The sequence below is a fragment of the Pan troglodytes genome, chromosome 5 (genome assembly GCF_028858775.2).
Source record: "Pan troglodytes isolate AG18354 chromosome 5, NHGRI_mPanTro3-v2.0_pri, whole genome shotgun sequence".
In the NCBI taxonomy this organism is placed as follows: domain Eukaryota; kingdom Metazoa; phylum Chordata; class Mammalia; order Primates; family Hominidae; genus Pan; species Pan troglodytes.
The window spans coordinates 50,561,185-50,576,232 of record NC_072403.2 but is presented as its reverse complement, the minus strand read 5'-3'; positions in this window follow the sequence as shown (position 1 = coordinate 50,576,232).

Here is a 15,048-nt window from a genome sequence, read left to right as displayed (position 1 = left end):
AAACATGGCCCATTCTAATCACAGGGGGGCTTAAAAGCAGAGAACTTTCTCTGGCTGGAGTCAGACAGATGAGGCAGGGGAGAAAGGCAGAAGAGATATGGCTGAGGGAAGTCAGAGAGATTGGAAGTGTGAGAAGAACTTGACCCACTTTTGCTGTTTGAAGATGGAGGGAGCAGTGGCGAGAGTGGCTTTACAGAGCAGAGAGAGGCTCTTGGATGACATCAGAAAGGGGCTGGATCCTGAATTCTCTTCCACAGCCTCTGGATCAGGGCCCAGGCTAGTGGATACCTTGATTTTGGACCGTGAGACCCTAAGCTGAGCCATGCTGTACCAGACTTCCGCCCTACAGAACTGTGGTATAATAAGTTAGTGTTGTTTTAAGCCACAGAGTTCGTGGTTCCACAGCAATGGGAGATAATCCATCCTCCCATCTGGCTTTGCAGAGGCCCCTGGGTGCCAGTCTGTCTTGGGTGGTTCCTTAGCCTCTCTTGGGTGCTTCTTAGTCCTTGGCCTGGGAACCAAGAAACTAATTCCTGCTAATACGTAAGTAGCAGTGACATGGATGTCTTTTAGCTGAGGCTTTGGAGTGGATTTAACAGGAGACTCACAGGCATTCACATGGGTTGGAGGTGACAGTGCAAACCAAGCCAACAGAGCCGACTCTTCTCCCAGCTCAGCCTCTGCTCACAAATCTCATTTCTGATATTACTTCTGAGGGATCCAGTCACAGGAAGCAGCCTACAGGCTAAGCAGCTCTTTGAGGCTGACTCAGCCAGCAGCCTTATGGGATTTAAAGCCTAGGCTCCAGAGTGTCTAGGACTGGGACAGGAGACCACAAAACCAGCATCCCCACTGCGTCCAGCCAGGTCCTACCTGCCAATAAATGCCTCCTTCTGCTAGGCGGTGACTGCTTTTGTTTGCCAGAAGTCATCTCATTGAAGCTTGTAATCGTCTTCTCTCCTCCTCCAGGGAGACCACCAGCTTGGGAGACAGAGGTCTATATGGCCTGCACCGGCTCTCCCTCCTGCCTCTGCAGACTCAGTAGGCACAGCCTCTCCCCTGTGTATCCGAGTCACTGACGAACATGCTCAGTGGGCCGAGGCTGAAGGCATCTTTGTTGGAATGTTTGGTTCCAATGTTCTAGGTGGCAAACTCCATGCCCTGTGGCCCTCCTCAAGGACATGCCCCTCCAGGGTAACACCAACCCAGTCACTGCTTCCCCTTGAAGACAGTCATTCAACCAGTCACTGTCCCAACCACACAGTATAGTTCTCTGGTCTTGTCCAGAAACCCCGTATCTACTGTCTTTTACTGATATGCTAATCCTGGCACCCTGCCAGGAGGGCAACATGGATGCATGGACACACTCTCTCCCAGTGCATTCATGCTTCTCTCCAGGGGGCACTCCCAGGAGAAGCAGTGTGGCGCAGCAGTTAGGGCACAGCCCTGGAGCCAGGTGCCTTGGTGTGGATCCTGGCTCTGCTACTTGCTACCTGCGTGGCACTGGGCAAAGCTGTTAACCACATTCTCTGTCTCAATATCCTCATCTGCAGAGTCCAAGTAATCATCATAGCCAATTAAATACTATTTGGCCATAAAAAAGAATGAGATCCTGTCATTTGCTGAGCATACATGGGTGAAACTGGAGGTCATTATGGTAAGCGAAATGAGCCAGATATGGAAAGACAAACATCGCATGTTCTCACTCATGTGTGGGAGCTTTTTAAAAAGTTGATCTTGTGGACATGAAGAGTAGAATGATAGAATACCAGAGGCCAGGAAGGTTGTGGGTATGGGGTGTGGAGGACGAAGAGAGGTTGGTTAATGGACACAAACATACAGTTAGAGAGAAAGAGTAAGTTCTAATGCTCAGTAGTAGAGTGGGGTGACTGTAGTTAACAACAATGTATTGTACATTTCAAAATAGCTAAAAGTGAGGACTTGAAATGTTCTCAACCCATACAAATGGTAAATACTTGAGTCAGTAGTTACCCTAAATACCCTGACTCAATAATTACACATTCTATGCATGTAACAAAGTATCATTTGTACAAATGTTATTTGTCAATAAAAATCATCATACCAATTTCGTAAGGTGGTTAGGAGCACTGAATTAGTAATAGCACATGTAAAGCTCAAATGTTAGCCAGTTTTATTACTATTTACTTCTCTAGGTATTGGCAAGCCCTACTTAATAATCTCTTCTACATCCTGTCCACAAGGGGTTGAGCTCATGGTTGTTATCCGCTTTGGCTGAATACTCCAGGAGTATCCTTGTTTCTGCTGGGCAGGTCTCGTTACAATCGGGGTGCACCGGTTATTTTTTTTAATGCACCTCCTCTCAGATTTGAGAAGAATGATAGGGACACATCTAGACAATGAGCAGAAGCTTTCAGACCTTGGGCAAAGGGAGACTGTTAGGTCCCAACACACTAGAATGCAAACTCCCAACAGGTGGCAACCCTGCCCCTCTCAGTGTCTGAATTCTTCCTAGGATCTAGTACGTTGCCAAACACAAAGTGCTCCATTCACATTTTCTGAATGAATGAATGAACAGAGGGATAGCACACACTAAAAGACAACGTGCTTTGGACTCTTTTGATGGGAAGCCTGCATCTCACAGTTACACTCTTTGAAAGACTGAATTTTTGGTAAAGTTTGACCCTAACCTGCTTCGCAAGCCATTTTGTAAATATCCACTGGGTTATCTAGCACCCTGCCGGTCCCTCACCCTGTGACCCACTCTGAGGCTTGGGTCTGCAGCTGAGCTTCGGAGAGAAAGGTACTCAGAGGTCCAGCTGTGCTCCGGGGAGGAGGTGGCCTGTTTGCTAGGGCAGTGGCCCATTGTCACCCTTTGTGGTGGAGAATCAGGGCAGTTGATCTTTGTGGGACCTTTGCCCTCAGAGGTGCCCACTCTGCCCTAGGTAATTTCTCCAGAGCGGAACTAGATTTGGAAGCTGGGGAGACATTGGTGACTAATGAATGACTTAAGGGTGGAAAGGAGATTTGCATACAGGTAGGATGTGCCTCTGTGGGCTAGATTGAGGTAGTTTAGAAGTCTAATAATAGGCTTTCCAACAGGTAGACTTCTGAGGTCTCGCATGCTTCCGGTGCCTGGGGTTGACTCATCTTTCCAGTGCCTCAGGCAGGTTCCCATAAAGGTGCATTCCCGTAGGGAAATCCAACAAAAACACTGGATTTGCTGTCACTTATGGATGAGGATTGCAGCTCTGTGTTGAGGCTTTCAGCATAGCCCCTGACTTAGACATGACCTTGACCTGGTTGAGATTATAGCATCTTCCTGAGCCAGGGCTTTGAGCTGGAGTTCTGTCCCCAAGCCTGCCCCACCACCCACTTCCCTGCTTGCCCTTTATAGCTTGACTCTTGCAGCTGCTGAGGAAATGTTAAGTGTCTCAAGGCACAGAAGCAGAAGGTGCACCATAAAGCCCTTCACAGAAGATTTTGTTAGGAAGTCTGGAGCAAACGTGGTCTTCCTTCTGGCTCCCCTCTCAGAAAAAATGCCCAGCCTCCATCTACTCCTTCTTCTCCCCACCCCCAGCCCATGTAAACCCCTGAATTTCTTCCTCTTTTCATTTTTTCCTGCCACCCAATCCAAGATGTGACCATTTTTCTCCTGGAAAAGCCTCATGGAGGACACCTTGCTTTCCACACTTGTCCCTGTAATCCATTCTCTACATAGCAGCCAGGGGATATTTTAAAAATGCAAATTGGATTGTGTTGCTCCCCTTTAGAAATCCTCCAATGGCTTCCCATTGCTCCAAGGAGAAAAATCCAAGTCTTTAACCCAGCCAATGAGGTTCTACATGGTTTGGACCTCACTCCAGCCCTCCTTTGCCTTTTCCTCATTACACACATCTGAGTTTTGAATTATATATTGGTGGAATGATTTGAGTAGAGAGTAGGCAGGGCACCTCGTATGTCCAGACAGTTTGTGCACTGCACAGTTCCAGAGCATGGGGGGCATTTACACAGATTAGGATGTGACTACACAGATTAGGACATGAAATTGTGCAGTGCACGACCTGCATGACCATACCTGGCTGCCTAGTTGTGTTTTCAGCTCCTGGCAGAGTACCTGGCACTTGGTAGGTGCTCAGTAAATATCAGTTGAATGAATTGATGTTGATGCAAGTTGAACTGGCATAATATGAGCATCCTGTAAATTTTCTTGAACCCCAGATATAATCAACAAATCCTAGAATGTTACAGACGCAATGCAGAGAGATTCTTGAAATATTTTTATTGGCAGTTGATCGTGATAGCATTAACCTTTATCAATCATTAATTTCTGACACAGTCCTAGGTTCCTTGCATGGTTTATTGCAGTCAGTCCTCAAAACAAACCCATGAAATGAGCCTGATTATTATTTTCTTATTACAAAGGAGGAAATCATTTCCCAAGGGGCAAACTACACAGGTCCTAAGTGGCAACACCAGGATTGGAACCAGTGCTGTCTGACTCCAAAGCCCACGCTCCTGCCTTCAAGCCCGACACCAATGTTCAGGGTCAAGACTATTCCTTTATTTACTCCCAGAATCTTGCTTAGTACTTTGTAAGCAAACTAAAAGCTTTTCATAGCCGTGTGCCTGCCAGCTCTGAGTGTGTTACCTGGAACAAGCTCTCCTAGGATGCCCGGGGGCAGATGAGGGAATCAGCCACATGCCCATGGGCCCTGACTCACCAGCAACTTGAGAACAAGAAGAAGCTCAGCAGGTCACCTGAAACCTCTGTGCTGGCCTCTGGCTCAAATGCAACACAAAGAGCTTTTTGCTTCTAGCAGACAGCAGTGGTAGGGTGGTTGGGGAACAGACAGCCTACTCCTGAGATCTGTGGCTTAAAAATTCTCATAACTATTGTTACCACATATCAGTTGTCCAGGCCTCTGGACAGATGTGGGGTCCAGGCACCATGCAGACTCTCCTGCATATGTTAATTCCCTGAAAGGCAGGAAGAATTATGCCTAGTTTACAGCTGGGAAAACTGAGGCTCATTGAGATTAAGCAACTTGTTAAGGCTTCCTTAACCTGAGAGTGGCAGATCTGATATCCAAATAGGGTCTGTCAGTATCTAAATGCCATGCTTTCACTAGGATGCCCTGAGGCTCAGATTGTATCTAAGACCAAAGACCAGGTCACTGGGAGGCAGACAATGTGATGGCTCCCAGCCCACCCCTACCCCATCCCCCATCCTCTCCCACAGTAGGGCAGCATGCTGCTTTGGTGGAAATCATCCCTCTCCTAGCTCCATAAGCCAATCCATGTAGTTTCATCCCCCTTGCCACAGTGTTTTATTTGTTCTGGGATGGGAAGGAACTTAGGCTCAAGCCCATCAGTGCTTGACACTCTCCTGGCCATAATGTCTGTCTGAGGCTGGCTAAATCAGAGTGAAGCACAGGACTCCTGTTAAATATTTGAGGGTGGGGTGGGAGAGCTCTCTCTCTCTCACACTCCACAGCGTGGTATGCGGATGTGAGGCCCAGAACAATTGCAGCTGTTTTGCCACCATCTGAGAAATCAGGATGAAATGAAGCCAAATCATCAAAAAGGACAGAGCTGGGCAGATCGCAGAGAAATGGAGACATAGCCCTGATCAAACCATTCCTGCAGGTTGAACCACTCCTGGCCTTTCCATTGCATTTTCTAACATGTTAGTCCCTTACTGTTCAAGTCGGTTTTTGAGCTAAGTTTTCTATTCATTGCAATAGAAATGATCATATCCAGAATCTACAGAAAATTGGCCTGGGTTGGTTTTCATCAGACCAGCCTCTACTAAAAGGAACTGGTTGCAGATGAGGTGAAGCAGCTGTGTGCAGGGCCGAAGGTGCAGGGATACAAAGGGAGCAGGGTATGGTGGGGAAGTGTAAGGGAGGGGAGGGGTGGGGGGCTGAGGGAGAGGAGGGGGAGAGAAGAACTGAGGGGCTGGGGATTGAGAGTATAAGAGACATTAGAGGAATTAGGGGTGTAAGGGGGCTAGGAGAATTTGGGAGGAGTGGAGGGTGGGGTAAAGAGATAAGTAAGGTGAGGGGTGAGAGAGCAAGGGGGTGAAGGAGGTGAGGATGCTGAAGGAGATGAGGGGGTAAGGGAGTGAAGGGGGTGAGGAAATTAAGGAGGGGAGGAGTTGGGTGGGGGCCTCCTAGGGGCCGTCCCAGGCCAGAGCTGCCGGGAGCACTCCTCTGGCTGCTGGGGACCCTGTTCCTACTGGGCAGGGGAGGCATCCTGCCTCGAGCCGTGGGGGGAACCAGAAGTCATGGAGGGAAACTGAAGTGGGAAGGCTGAGCACATTGATGTAAATCGTTGCCCTCCATGTTTTCAGTTCCTTGTTGCTGAGAAATGGAGACTAGCCCTGATCAAACCATTTCTCTGCAACAAGAAAGGATTGAGCCCTGGGCTTTCGACCCTTGTTCCAAAGACCTAAGCATAGAAAGAATTCACCTGCTTCAAAGAGAGGGGATATTTTTGGAACTAAAACACTCCCCCTCCTCTTGCCTTAACCTTTTGCCCGGAGATCACTGGGAAGCCTTGGTGAGGCTGCAGAGAAGGAAGGTGGACCCCACTGTGCACTGACTCCATCTGTGAAAATCTTGAATTACAAAGGAAAGCAGAGAAGACAGTATGATCACAAAAGGCTTCTTCCCATGCTAAAAGGAGGTTCTGCAGTAGTCTTGTGAATAGTGAGCTGTCGAAGTGTCTTTAAAATCATATCTCAATTTACAGGAATCTGGCCTCATTTTACAGAATCCATCACCACTAGTAAGCAAGGCACACCCAAAGATAGGGTGCACCTAATGAGGACAAGGGCCCAAATTAGCCTTCTCTCTGGTCCTTGCCTCAGTTTCTCATTATCAAACCTGTCCTGAGGTTGTGCAATCAGGGCCTGTCAAAATGCTCTGGCCCGCTGGACCTCCTGTCTTTAAAAAGACACACACACCTTTGTTCCTTCACCAGTGCATCCTTTTCTCAGACCTTTAGGTCATGGGAAAGTGGTAGACAACTTGAAAATCTGCCCAAGTCTAGCTCTGCAGCTTGAGTTATGTTTCTTAACCTCTCTGAGCTTCAGTGTACTCCTCTCTTAGTAGGTACTATGTCACAAGGCAGTTGTTGTATTAAACAAGAAAAATGCAAGTCAAAACACAAAACTTGATACTAGTAGATGTTGAATAAATTGTTTAAAGAAAAGAATACATCTTTTCTTTAAGGATGGATTGAACAAAGTGCTTAATTGCAGACAACAGAGTCTACTCTAGCTATTGACATGAATATGAGTTTATTACAGAGTATGTGGGAGTTTGCAAAGTTTCTTGGGAGGCCCAGGAACAAAGCCAGGATGCTGCCCAACCAAAAACAATGCAGACTAGACAAATACCCAACCACACCACAGGACAATTTCAGCAGAAACTCTACACCCATGATGTTGGGAACCAGTCAGGATGGTTCCAGAAAAAACAAACATGTCCCCAGGGGATCCAATGTACCCACACTTGGCCACCACTCATGTTGCTCGCTGCCATCTTTCCTGCCACATGTGAGGCTGCCATTTGCTATACCTGGGCCATTAGCAGAACTCTGGCTGCAGAGAACCAACCCCTCATATTTGGGAAAGTCAGAGAGGCTGGTTTAGGCAGATGTTTAGTGAAGCAGCCTGCAGTGTTCACCATGTTGGGGCATCTCAGAACCCCTTGTTGTCCAGGTCTGGAAAGAGCCAACAATGTTGGGGGGTCCCATGCTGTCCCCACCACTGGTCTGTGCCCAGGAGCTACAGCATTCAATCTCTGTCATGCTCTTTAACCTGGCACCAACAGCTTCCCAGAATCCAGCCCAAACTACCACCTTGGCCTTGCCTTCCTCCTCTTGTTTACAGGACTCCTCTCTTTCAGGCAGCCCAGCCTACTCACTGGCTTCTGCCTCCTGAGATCCTGCAGGACATTGGGGGAAGGTGGACACTATGCATGCAGGCACACAAAGCCTTGATTTCAATTTCCAGCCCTGTTATTTGTCTTCTAGCTATGGGACTGGGATGAATGATTTCCCTCTGGCCTTTAAATCCCTCACCTACCATTGCGTGATCATCACAACACCTCCCACTGCTGCAAGACTCCAAAGAAGGGCTAGGTGGAAAAAGTACTTGGTACATTGAAGAGCGCTCATATGGTCACTCAGAGCTTTCTCAACCTTCAAGGTTCAGCTCAAAACTGACTTCGCCGCCAACGCTGCCTGGATCCTGACTCTGTTGGGATTGTTCTCAGAGCCTGCTCAGTGTACTTGGAAATGTCCTTCAAAGCCTGCTAACTCTCATCATTTCAGGGTTGATCTGATATTTAGAAGCAACTGAAAATCATTTGAAGCCAATCCCAGTGAATTAGGTGAGTAATCAAACTGGGTAATGAAATTTTTTGGTCAATAACGAGGTGGGACGGAGTGGTTTATTTTTTTTTCCATGTGGCCCACACAAATGGACTCTGAAGGCAATTCCAAAAGAGATGCCACAAGGAACTTGAGCGATGGCAACTCCACTGGAATTGGATGGAGCCTTCCAATGGAATGTCTTTGGAGTCCTACTCTGTTTGCTGAAAAAACACAGTCATTATTTTATAATCACATCTTACATAAACATCAGCTTTTCTCTACTGGCTTTGAAACTGGCATATATAAACAATGTTCCCTCAATTTATTTTGAGTAAATGACCATAGTCAACAAGCAAGAATCTATAAAGATGGAATATATGTATTTGGAATTTTAGTGTTGTAATTAAATCAAACGTACAGCGAAGGTTATCTGATGCATAATTAATCATTTGCATAGTTGTTGCTATGTGGCTTGGTAATAAGATATAAATGTTCTTTGCCTAATTTTGGCACAACAAACTCAGGCATTTTGGACGTTGGCTGGGATGGGGAGAGAGGGGGAAATGCGGGTACGGGGGATGGGGCAGGTTTAGCTCTCCAGCCCTCTCTGCCACTCCCTCCCCAGCAGGTCTCATCTGGGCACAGGAGACCGCTTGGCCTCAAGCTAAGATGCAGTTTCAAGACTGAGCCCGTGGGCCAGGACTCTGAGAGCAGTGGGCCGTGGATGCTGCCAGTTCTGTCTTCCGGAAGAAGAAAAATGAGTTAGAGGTTGGGAAGATGTTTCTGGGGCCCAGGAGGCAGTCAGCTCCTGCTTGGAAGGTTGATGAATCCAGAAGTGAATCTGGCTTGCCCCCTCTCTGGGTAGGTGACCTTGGGCTGCTTAGTAACCTCCCTGAACCTCAGCGGTTTCCTGATTCAATGGCAGGGTTCCTGGGGCATAATGAAAAACTCTAGGTGCATAGTAGGCACTCCATGAAAGAAGTCTTGGTCTCTTTCCCCAGGGACACTGGAGGCAGGGTGAGGGTGGTGGCGGCACAGCAAGTCAAGGATGTCACTTAGCCATCTGTCGGCAGGGGTAGGAACTGCAAAGGGCTTTGGGAAGGCTGGCAGAGCTCTTCAGATGAGATGCTCCCTCTTCTCTCTTTCTCGTCCCTTTTATTATCACATATCACATTCCTAATGCCAGCATTCAGGAACAGCTGGTTTTATGGAGGCAGAGGAAAGAAGGACTCCCTCAAGAGATAATCATGGGGCATGGCTGGCTTGTGAAAGTCCCAGGGGCTCAGCGCTGTGTGGGGCCAGAGCAGGCTTAGCAGGGCAGGGCCAAGGAGGCTGAACAGTGGGCCCTGGAGGAGCGGAGTCCCTGAAGTGCAAGAGAAGGGAGGGGCCCACCTGCAGGGAGAAAAGAGGGAAGGCACCTCGGCAAAATGGGGCTCTGCTGTACCTTGTTCTTTAACCCTGTGATGGTTGACAAGCTATTTCTGTGCACTCTGAAGGGGTGCCCTTGGTTTGGGGAACTGACAAAAGGCAGACACTGGGGGATGAATCAAAGGTGTGTGGGGCAAAGGAAGGGCTTCAACTAGATGGGAACTGGCCTCCCAGATTCTGCACCATGCAGAGATCCAGGGGAACCTGGCCTGCAAATCCTGTAACTTGGCTGGGTTTTATTCAAGGTGGGCGGTCTAGTCCTGGTGGTAGGAGGAGGGAGGAGAAACACATTCAAGTTGTGTTGCTTATTAATGGGAAAGATCCTTTCTCTGGAGACACATAGAAAGAGGAAGAGGAAAACAGCCACAGGTCTGAACAGTCCAAAAAGCCGGAGCAAATGCGACTGTCAGATCCCAGCTCCCCCAACACCCCCTGTGGAGGCATTTCACAGGCCTAAAGACGACCGTGACTCATCCATTAATTTGAAGAGAAAACAGAGGATGAAAACAACAGAATAGTCCAGACACAAGCATTCTTCTAATGCTTTCCATTCCCCAAACACACATTTTAAACCAGATTCCCTTGGCTTCCCAGAATGTCTTGATTTTATGCTTTCATGAGTCACTAGAGAGAATGCTGAACCCTATAGAGGGGGCAGCCGCCAATGAAGTTATTGATGCTTAAGGATGGAGGCGCTGAGACAGCCTGGGGCTCCCAAGCTCTGCCAGCCTCGTCCCTCATACAGGTGAGGGGCCTGAGACCCCAGAGTTAGAAACTTGTGCTCATGCCTGCTTTCCTTCATCCTCTCCCTCTTCTCCTTCTCTTCCCTTCTTCTCCTCTTTCTCTCCTTCCTCCCTTCCTTCCAATGCTTCCCTCACACCTTTTCTTGCCGTTCCCTCCTTCTCCTCCTCTGGGTTTCCCTTAAGAAGTGGGTCATCTCAGGTCACCAGGACACAGCCCCTGCCCTTGTCTTGTAAAGCTCTGGTTTACAAAAATCCCACCTGTGCCAGGAAGACCAGGCTCTGCCCAGTCTTCTTTGCAATGCAGAATAGACTTACCTGGTTTTATGAACAGCTTAACCAATTATTTTAAAAACAAATACCCATCCTGGAACACTATGTGAAGGAACATTTCTCTTTCCCAATTTAAAAGCCAGCATATTCTCCTACCGTCCCCAGCCCCTTCTGTGCCTCTCCTTCCCTAAATGCTTGCTTTGGCTTGGGGGAGAGGTTTTCGATATCTGACACCTCTTGAAAGTGTAGTTTGGCAAATGAGAATTAAAATCCACTCCAGACAGCCAGGCCTGCTCTGGGGGCTGCCTAAAAACACCTGGGTCCCTCCTCACACCCGACGAAAGCCAGGCCTCCTGTCTGAAAAAAAGCAACACCCTGGTCTTTCCACTGTTCCCTGCCCTGCTCCATACTCAGCTGCCCCTGCTCTTTGAACACTGAACTAAATTTAAAACCTTGGTACTAAAACAGGTGGTAGAAGCAGGCAGGAGTGGGCCTGGCTGGATTGGGGGCATCTTCCAAGAGTTAAGACAGAGGACTTTTAAGGCTGGACATCTGGGCTTCTTCCCTCCTCCAGCCTCCCCACCAGGCCCTGACTTGACCATCCTCAAAGCCTTGCAGATGTTCAAACTGATTTAAGATGTTCCTGGAAATGACAAGGGAAAGTGTCCAGGTGTCTTTAGCAGGCCTTACCTGAAAAGCCCCCTCTCCCCACAACCTCTGGGAAAGCTGCCTCAGTTGGTACACTTCCCTCTCCCTGGGAATCAAAACTACTTTCCAAGGCCTACATGTGGGCTGGTTTCAATAGCCCCATATAAAACAGCAAACACCCTGTCTAAAGAAAACAGTTTTTAAGGTGCAGTAGAACACATCATAATGCAGAAAACTGTAGCCCAGCAAGCACATGGTGGAATGGAGAAATGGGTAAACTGTTAAGCCAGCACAATGGTTCAGAGGTCATAGTGCTGGGCCCGCTGTGGGACGGCCACTCACACAGACACACACAGACCCACACACAGAGCCGTCCCCGATCATGCTCCTGTTTGTACTCAAGCAAACATACCCCCATGGCAACGAAGGGATTTTGCATCACGCAATGCACACTTTGTTGTGCGCATTACGTAATTCATATTTGTAAAAGTTTCCTCTAGGGGTAAATTATTAGGGAGACAAAGGGAAAAAAAGAAAACAAATTCCAGCTTCTTCTAGATTGTGCTCTCAGAGAGGAGCTGTGCTGCCCAGAACAGTTTTCCACTCCCCAGCCGTGTTCTTCCTTGGAGGGCGGTGCTGGCCCCAAAAAGAGTCCTGTGCTGTGGAGGGGACACCTGGGTTCTTTCTGCTTTGATTTCCTCATGGGCCAGAACATGAGGCTCCTCTCTGCACCTCAGTGTCTTTCTCTGCTGTGCAGCTCAAGTATGGGGGCTGATGAGCACAGGAGTTCTTTGAGCATTGGTTGATGGCTTTGAATCCTAAAATGCACAAAGCTTCCATTGCTTTTGTCCCCACTTGCCCTTAGCCCAGCCCATGGCCTTTGTGAATTAGGCTTGCAGCAATTTCTTTTGGGCTGGGCTGTGAGCATTTCTCTAGGTGGTCTGCTCTTGCTGTCTGGGAAGGAAGGGGAGGAGAGTGGCCAGGCAGCCCCCGGAGACCGCAGTCTGTGTGAGGGCCACTCTGGGCCAACCCAGCGAAGCCCCTCAGTGTCCCCTGGGTCACTGGGCAGGCACATACCCCAAATGGCAATAGTCTGGGAGCACAGTCTCTTCCTCCTTGTGTCAAACTGCTCATCTGGATCTAGCCTGTACCTGGGATTTCTTATTTATCTAAGTCAAGTATCTCCACATGCAGGTCTGAGGGGGAAAAAAACTGTGAGCTCAGTCGCTCTCTGGCTAAGCACTTAACTTTTCTTTGGCTCCAGACGCATGTTCCAAATACGAGGGTTTACATATAGACATATCTATTTGCAGATAATTTGTCTGAGCCCTTATTATCCTGTAATTGGGTTAAATGCTGCTGTGTAGGCAGCAGCATACCAAAGCCATTGCCGAATCCCTGCAAGGCCTCAGGCCTCCCCTCCCTCCCTCTTTCCTCCTGCAGGCCTATTGGAAGAAAAAGGTAGAAACATAAATTAAGGCAGGGAGAACATATTTCTTTCTTGGAATGAGCTATTTAAAGAACAAGCCAGATGTGCAAATAGACATTTTCCCCTTGCTCTTTACATTTAAAAAGACTGTGTGTGTGTATGCATGTGTGTGTGCGTGGGGGGGGTGGTGGTGGTGAGAGAGAGAGAGAGAGAGAGAGAGAGAGAGAGAAAGCCTGAAAGATACCATTCTCCTCTTCCTGTGGAGACCACCGCACTTTTCAATAAGAGCCATCGGTGGTGGGTCCGATGTCACCGTGTAAACACAGCGAGCCCCTTCCCATGGCAGCAGGGCCCGGCTCTGCCCTTTCTAAAAAGCTGCCCACACTGTCCTTCTCTCTCAAAGCCTTTCATCTTTCACCTCCCCGTTGGTCTCTAGGTCAGACACAGCCCTTCTAAAGGACCACCACCCTGCCCTGGCACCCCCTAGACCTTGAATGATGGGGCCTCTCTTGGAGCCCATGTTCCCAGTGGCTGGAACACATACTTTTACAGTCACCACCTGGCATCGGGACACCAGCTTCATGACTTACCAGGTTCTCTCCAGAGAAAGCACTCTTTGATATTTTAATTGTTTTATAGAAATCTTCCTAAAGCATATTATGTTTTCTACCTTAAAAAAATTACATATCACATTGGGCATAATTTCATCGAAGACATAAAATGCAGGACAGCCCTGCCAGCCTGGAACTGGTTTGGTGTTGGGAGTCAGAGCTGGGTTGGGATCCAGAGAGCATCGCTCCCTATCTGTGACCTTAATAGCACCAGGAGTCTGTCTCCTCCCGGAGAGATGGCTTTGACCCTGTAGGGGATAGCATTCTGGGGGATGCCTTGCAATAATCCCATTGTCCCTTGCCCCTTCCTCTTTACCTCCACTGCCTTCAGGCCCTTCCCTTGCTTGCCTGGGTTACTGTCAACCACTAAGGGAGCCCTGCTTTTGCTCCCCCTCCTGTCCTGATCTTTTCAGCCAGATTAACCTTTTCCAAAATGTAAATCACATCAGGTCCCTCCCCTACTTAAAACCTTCAAAACTCCCTTCAGCTCAGAGAACAAACTTCGAGTGCTTGGTTTGCTGCACAGAACATTCTCATGGACACTCTCCTGCCCCACCTGCCAGCCAGGCCATGCCCCTTGCAGGTCTGAACTGTAGAGTCCTGTTGTCACCCTTCTACCTGGCTAACTTCTGTTCCTCTTGGGCGCAACCCAGCTGTCGGCTTCTCCTAGAAGTTTTCTCAAGCTGCATTAGGTCTACCTTACTGTGCTCCCTCATTTATGGAATTTCACCCCACAGAAATCCTTCCTGTTCGCCCACATAAACTTCTTGAAGGCTGGGCTTGTGTCTTTTCCCCTTGTACTCCCAGCGCCCAGAGCAGTGGGCAATAAGCAGTTCTCCCTCCATCATTTCAGCACCAACTTTCCTTCTGTCTTGCTCTTGATGACTTAGACACGTGTCCTGGACACTGATGATGGTGATTATAATTACAGCCCTAGGGGCTACAGAGCTGAGTAGGCTATTTATCTCTGCCCTAAATAGGCGCAGACCACTGGGGCTTTGAAATGGTCCCTCCACTCCTTCTGCTGTGAATTCTCACCTCTTGCTGCTGACTGTGTGTCTTACTTTATGCCCAATTATTGGGTGAGGGCCTCGCCTGTCTTAAAAATTAAATTGCAGGGCTCTGAGCTGTTTTCCTTGACAAGCAGGAGTCTTATTCTCTACCTTTGTCTCTGCGGTTTTTGTCCTCAACCGTTGGAATGGCAGGAATTTGGCTTTTGGACAAGCCATGGGGGCCGCTGCAAGGGCTGTGTGTGAATTGCCCCCTGTAGATCTGGGGAGTGTGGATGGACAGCACGCCAGCTGCAGACACAAGAGCTTCCGGATTGTTTCAAGGACTAATTTGATTAAGAATAACTTTAATTCCTGGAACCTGCTTTGAAAACTTGCATCTGTGTAAATGTCAAGTTTCTTAGTGTCAAATTGAAAACCACAAAAGGACAGATGTTTTGCTTAAGCTGGAGGACGACTAGCCCAGTTGGAAGAAGGACACACAGGGAGGCCAAATGGGGCCACCAGGACAGAGCCCGGGCCCGGGGAAGTGCTTCTCCTCTGAT